Source organism: Cynocephalus volans, chromosome 6 (genome assembly GCF_027409185.1).
Source record: "Cynocephalus volans isolate mCynVol1 chromosome 6, mCynVol1.pri, whole genome shotgun sequence".
NCBI lineage: Eukaryota > Metazoa > Chordata > Mammalia > Dermoptera > Cynocephalidae > Cynocephalus > Cynocephalus volans.
Window position 1 is genome coordinate 89,937,269 of NC_084465.1, and position 7,406 is coordinate 89,944,674.

The window sequence follows — 7,406 nt, forward strand, 5'->3', positions numbered from 1 at the left end:
CTCAACGTGCCCGTCCCACCCACTCGCTTTGAGACCCTCACTCCGGAGGCTGAAGTGTGTTCCCCGTTTGGTCACCCATAGAGGCGTGCATGGTGCTCTTCGGCTGGCTAGGCCGCTGCAGTCCTCTCTCCACTAAGCAGCTGCAACCGAATTTTGTGATAGCCTTTTCTTTTCTGCCTCTGAGGTGATTTTAGGAAGATGTGGAAATCTAAATCTCCTGCTGGTCGACAGGCAAGAGCTGGGTACCAGAGGCCAGCAGTTGACGGGGTATTTGATTCTTTTTCATTCTGATTAAGCCTCTGGGGACTCATAGTCCAAACATGAAGGACAAATGGATTTTAAATTAGTTCTTAGGATCCAAAAACTCTGGCTGCAAGTACAAAGAGGTTAATGGTCTTGCAGGCATTTTTACTCACATCTTAGTTTTACAGCTTTGAATCCTTATATGAGCCTATGTGAGCTTCTTCTTGGCCTGGGATGTTAGAGAACTAAACCTAGGAATAATAGAATTAGTGTCAGGAGAGACAAGTAACCTTCAGAAAGACTGCAAGGCTGTTTTGACTTCTCTTAATCCAGTGCAAGCCTGCTATGGGAGGTGGGGTGAAGAGACGTGTGAAAGCCCCTATCTCAAGTCTATGACAGTGCCTGGGAATAGCAAACAGAACTGTCAGGGTGGGCATCAAACCACCTTCCTTTCTATTCTGATATACCGGCCAGGGGGCATGGCCCTGTTGCCTTTTTTTTTTTTTTTTTAACTTTCTGAACAGAGAATATTTATTAAATGAAGAAAAAGTCCTTTTGCAGATCTTTGTGTGGCATGCAATTATTCATTCAATATCCAAAATAGTCAGACATAAACCAGCACATATTAACAGCTAAGCATAAGTCATGGATAATTTCCTCAACTAGTACCAAAGAAAGTGATAAAATACCAGATATTTGATTTAAGAGAAATTCAGATGAAGAAGATAAACCAGCCAGCAGGAGTTGTAATGGTCTTCACCTCTGTACATCATCAGCGGTCTTTCAGCACAAATGAAGGTTTGAAGATACTTCTACCGGAATTATATTCTGATTCAAAAATTGAAAGCAAACTTTCAAGTGCCAGGATGAAATCTACTGCAATAATATAAAATGTATTCACTCCATTTACTTTTACAGAGGTTATCCAAGACCCGTTGCTGTTTTTAACGGCAGTGTGTTTTAATGGCAGTGTGTTTTATTTCTCAGGTGGAAAAAACTCTGTACACTGGTGACCTAAAATAGCCCCACTGAGCACATTTCATACCTCTGCACAAAGCCCTGGGGATTTGTATGGGCAGAGTCTGTTAGGTTGAAGGAGACTTGATTTGGAAAGGGAGGAGGAGGCTGCTGAAGGCAGGACGTACTTCCATTCAACCAAGGCCACAGGTAGATGTCCCTCTGCCACCTTCCTCTGGGCCATGGGGTAGCAGTGGGCGAGAGGGTGGTGTTGAGCTGGTGGAAGGAAAGGAAAAATAAAGTCTATAATGTCAAAAATTGAGCACTAAGGGCCAGCCCCGTGGTGCACTCAGGAGAGTGCTACGCTTGGGAGCACAGCAGCGCTCCCGCCGCGGGTTCGGATCCTATATAGGAATGACTGGTGCGCTCACTGGCTGAGCGCGGTGCGGGCAACACCACGCCAAAGGTTGCGATCCCCTTACCGGTCACAAAAAGACAAAAAAGAAAAAAAATTGAGCACTAAGTGGAAAAGTTTTGCCACCAATCAGGGAACCTGTATCGGGGGATAAGGCCTAGATATGGGAAGTGGGGGAGTGGACAGAAATGGGGTAGGTCTTTCAAAGCCGAAACACCACGAACTTTTTGTGTGTGCTATATTAGGAAAGCAAAGTCTCTGAGTGTCACTGATGGGCTAGGGTGTGTGGGCTGGTCACTGTATGGGGCCCCTCTTGGGATATGGTGAAGTGGGATATGATGTCCAGCTGCCCATGCTATGCATTTGGCACCTGGTCAGGATCATGTGGCCCAGTTTGTTCTGCACCGATATCTGCAGGTGTGTGGCCAAGTCAGGGTTTATCAGTGGCCAAAGTGGGGGAAGATGAAGGGAGGGTCCTGGATCTCATATATCCCTTGTGTTTATGATCCTCCCCTGGCCACTTCTATCTTTAGTTACATGGGTATCAGGGTCATGCTGTTTGATCCTGAGCCATTTACTCTGCTTCTCTGAGCTTCAGCTACTCACCTCCAAGGAAGGGTGCTAAATGCCTGGCACAGAATGAATTTAACCTCGGGGGCCTGACTACTGGTTGAGGACCACCCTGTCCCTGCAACCACCCAATGTGATTTCTTATTCTTGCATATCTTCCCAAATACTCATATTTTAGACTCATATGTCTGGTTTAATAAGGAATTCAGTGTTCACAGATGTGAGGTACTTCCAGTCAACCAAGGCCACAGGTAGAGTTGTCCCTCTGCCACCTTCTTGGTTGACTGGAAATACTAACTTCTGCAAACACTGAATTCCTTATTAAACTGGACATATGAGTCTAAAAGATGATCAGTCAAAAAGTAAAGGTGTGGCTTAGGGAGCCAGGCCCACTTAGCAAGCCCCCAAAGTTGCTGGTGTCTTCACATTGAAAAACAAGCCACTTGATTCTGTAAGGTAGAAAAATAGAAAGGAGATGGCAAAAGAATCGACCTCTACAGCAAGAGCAGGCTTTATTAAGGGATAAAACCTGAGAAGGGCGCCTCTCACCACCAGTAGAGTCCGGCAGGCAAAAGGGCATCTTGGATAGGCTGGGGGTTTCTTTTATGGGCAAAGGGCAGGAAGGGGCAGACACAATAGAAGAAAGGCAGGCAAAAAGGGGTGGAGGCTGGTGTCTTCAGAACAGGGAAATGAAACACAATCATTCATCTCGTTCTAGTCGAGGGGCCTCATTAAGATGGTGGTCCTCCTTAAGAGGATGGCATTGGCCTCCTGCATCCATCAGGTTCCTTTCAACAGAAGAAAAAAATGTATTAAACTTTGCGACCAAGAACATTTATGATCCATCTGACCCCAAATCTCAAAACCTATTGAAAATGACATTTAAATCTCTCAGCACCCCAAGATTCTGCCAATACCAGTGGAGAATATAGCTAAGAGACTGTGTTATGTCTTTGACCTGAGCTTTTTTTTTGTCTTTAAATATGGTCTTGATCAATGATTTCCCATTTACCTTTTTCCTTTCTCTATTGCCTGTAACCTTGAAACTTGATTTGCTACCCACCAAGCAGCACTGATTTGCAACTTGACTAGATGGGATGCGGGAGGGGGATTTTCAGCCTCAAAACAACCCTTTTTCCCCATCACGGGGACAGAGAGGGTGGAGCTATCTGTGGGGCCTTGATGGGTGCTACTCAAGGTGAGGGTGCTGGGGCTGGTGTCCCCATCCCCTAACTGGGTGAATTAGCCCAATGTACTTTGCTGGGCAGCAAATTTCTGATGCCAAAAAAAAAAAAAAGTGTCTGTGCTGCGGAGCTATGGTGCGGATACTTGCAGGGCTCTGCAGTACTGAGTCACTTGGGTGGAAAGGCTGAATGGAGGGGCATTCAGGCTGCCAGGAAGAACACAGGCCAGTTCTCTCTGCACCCTTCAGTGGCAAATGAATAGAAATGCCTTTCAACAGGCAAGTAAGGGGCTTATTAACTTTTCAGAGAGGGCAGATTTTTGCCCTAGTGCTAAAAAACACGTATTTTTTAAGTTGTCATCTCTATTTTTCTATAACAATTATCATCTCCCTCTCCCGTCATTTCTCCTTTCTTGTATTCCTATCTCCAGTCCTCCCATCTGGAAATTCTTAGACAGATCGTGGTGGAGGCGAAGCTCACCCAGGAAGCCCCCTCAGTGACTTGCTCCCCAGTGGGGGAGCACAGGCCCAGAGTGAGAACCATGAGCTAGCACTCCGACTTCTGTCATTTACTACAAAGTCATCGCGCCACTCTAGGCCTCAGTTTCCCCATCTATGTAAAGGGATAGTAATCCTCACTTTATTGGTAGAGTGTTTCAGCAACAAATAATAGAAAATTCAAGTCAAATTGGAGTCAACAATAAGAATATTTACTGATTCCCAGAACAGGAAGGCCAGAGGTAGAGGAGAGTTAGGCAGGTGGCTCTGGCATCCTCTCCCAGCATCTCCTGACCTCCTTCCCCAGTCAGCCATGTCCTTGGGCTGAGAGGGAAGGGGAGGCAGCAATTTGTAAATTACATCAGGCCAGACTTTCAATTATTTTGTTAAAGGTAGTCCTCATCCTAATAGGAGATTTTTGACCCACAAAGGCTCCAGTTGTTAATGGTGAGATTTAGTGTGCTACAGTCACTGGCATACATTTGGGATGCTAGGCATACTTCCAATCCCTGGTTATCATGACTTGCATAAGAACATAGGGCCAACCTGGATTCTCTTGACATTCTGGAATGTGTCCACACCAGATGCAGGAGCTGAATGGCTGTGCCTTCTGGGAGCTAACCATCACCATCACATGATGCTCCTCTCAGGGGAGGCAGGTACTCGATTAACTAGCCAGAGCTGGAGAGGAACCTTGAGGCTCAAATTTGAAACCTTGTCCAGAGACATCCAGTCATGTCACCTTGGGTTCCCTCAGAGTTAACAATGCAGAAACCAGCCAGTGTTCACTCCTGCCCATGGTCTTTATCCAGAAGCCTAAAGCAGTTGATCTCAAACTTGAGCACATCCCTTCGAAAACTTGTTAAAACACAGATTGCTGGGCTACCCCCCAGGAATTTCTGATCCAGCATTTCTGGGGTGGGGTCCAATCCTTTGCATTGCTAACAAGTTTCCAGGTGATGCTGATGCTCCTGACCCAAGGACCACACTTTGAGAACCACTGACCTAGGGATTGAATGATGGAGCGTGCTTTGTAGCAGAGAGAAAACAGCAGCAACCCTGACTCAGTTGGCTTCCTCCCCACTCTGCTTCAGGTCATTTATTTTTAATATGCTCTCCCTCATCATTGAATTATTCTGGGTCATTCACTTATAGAAAGAATCCCATTTTTACCCTATAGGCTGGAGCTCCCTGTGGGAAAGTGGTGAGGTTTGTAGTTTATCAACTATGAGGAGCTGAAGATTCTGCCCTGATGGCTGTATATAATGTACAGGAGAAGATCCAGGTTCCCAGAGGAGCCTCCTTCTTTGCACTGGATATTCAACACTGGAGCACAAGGAAGTCCCGGACAGAAACCCTACACAGTGCTGAGTCTACAGGGGCTCTGGAGAACTTTTAACTAATGGGCACTTGTAAATCTAACAAGATCTCCTACTGGTGTGAATGCCTTGGGTAAAATGCTCATTAAACTGTCAGCCAACAAAGAGGTGTCGCTCTTGGGAAGGTCACAGCATCTTGGGGCAGAAAGGCCTCCCCAGGCCTCCAGGTTCCTCCACTCCTCCAATCTCCCACCACACACTCCAGACTCAAACCCTCTTTCCAAAGCCCTGCAGAGGATTTTACAACTCTCCTCCAACTCCTTCAGGAAATTATTCCTTTTCTCCAATCCAAAATATATATTCATTTAAGACCTACTATTTCCTCTTTCTGATCTCTTCTGTGGAAATTGAGAATGGCTAGCCACTGTCCATGGTAGAACAGTTCACACAGTAAAAAAAAAAATTCTGTAGCACAAAATGGTACACAATGAAAAATGAGTCTCCTTCCCTTCCCAGGCCCCTGGGCTGCTTTCCTAGAATTAACCTCCAACAATCCATAGCTTTATGTACCTTTCAGAAATTTTCCAAACATTTATTGGTACATACACACACACACTTTTTTTGTTTTAACTTAATAACACATCTTGAGGTCTTCATATCGGCACATACACTTCTTTATAAGGATATACTTAAATTATGTATTCAGTTCTCTATTTATGGTCTTTTGACTGTTTCCAGTTTTTTACTTCTGAACAGTGTTGTAGATACATCTTTGTTTATATTGGCAAATATAAGATTTCCTAAAAGTGTGGTTGCTGGGCCAAAGGTTTGCATATTTTCAACTTTGGCAGATTACATTCTACAGGTAGTGCCAATTTTCATCCCCTTCCACAGTGTCCAAGAGTGCTAGTTATTCCCTGTATGCTCACCTATGCACTGTGTTGAAAAGCTTTTTAATTTTTGTCTCACAGGCAAAAATGATGCTATTTCAGTCCTATAAATCACTTGTCTCTTTTTAGAATGTCACTGAGTGCCTTTTCATATGCCTAACCACCATTTGTGTTTCTTTGATGTTTGTTTATATCTATTACCCATTTTTGTATTGGTTGTTGAACTTTTTCTATAGTTTTGTAGGCTATTTTCATATATCAGGAATTAGCCTTTGTCTGTCATACATGTTGTAAGTTCTGTTGTACAATTTTAATTGTTTTCCTCAGTTTGTCATTTCTTTTTTGATTTGGTTTAAAGTATTTTATGCCATGGAACAGTTTTAAAATTTTTATGTAGTTAAATATAATCATGCTTTTTCTTAGTGACTTCTTGGTTGTAATGTCAAAGCGCTTCCCCAATCCAAGATTTTTTATTTTTTAATTCTTTCTTGTTTCCTTTCAGTACTTTTGTGGTTTATGGTTTTGTAGTCTCTTTTTAATATCTGGTTTGGTGTCAGGACAGAGGTACTGATACAAATTTATTTTACTTCCCCATGTATCCCCGCTTGTCCCCAACACTGCTTACAGAATAACTTTTTTTTTTACTGATATGCAATGTCTCTGTTATAATAAACTATTTTCATTTGAACTTGAGTTTATTATTTGTGGAATCTGTATTCATTCTATTGATCAGTCTATTCATTTGCCAGAATCTCACTATAGGATGTCTCATTAAAAGAACTCCATAGTGGATTTTAATATCTGGTAGGATTAGCATCTTCCATTATTTGTCTTTTGCAGAATTATCTAGATATATTTGCATGTTTACTTTTCTTTAGAAACTTGAAAGTCAGTCTCTTTGGAATTTTAAGTCACCATGTTGGTATTTTATTGAGACTGCAATAAATTTATAGATTAATTTAGGAAGAATTGACTTTTTTGTGACTAAGTCTTTCTATCCAATTATAGGGCTAGCATTTCCATTTACTTAGGTTTTCTTTTGTGTCCCTTAGTAGCAGGTTAAAGTTTTCTTCATATAGAACTTGAATATTTCCTGGTAAGTTCATTCCTAGGTGTTTTTTGGTCCTATATCATAAATGGATATTTTTTTCCATTTTGTTTTCTACCTTGGGTATATTTTTGTATCTTATTTTTGTGCCCATCACTTTTCTGAATTCATTCATCATTTATAATAATTTTTCAATTGATTATCTTTTTGTACAATCTGTAAATAATAATTTTACCCACTCTCTTCCCACACTTTTCACTTTTTTCTTTCTCCTGTTCTAATA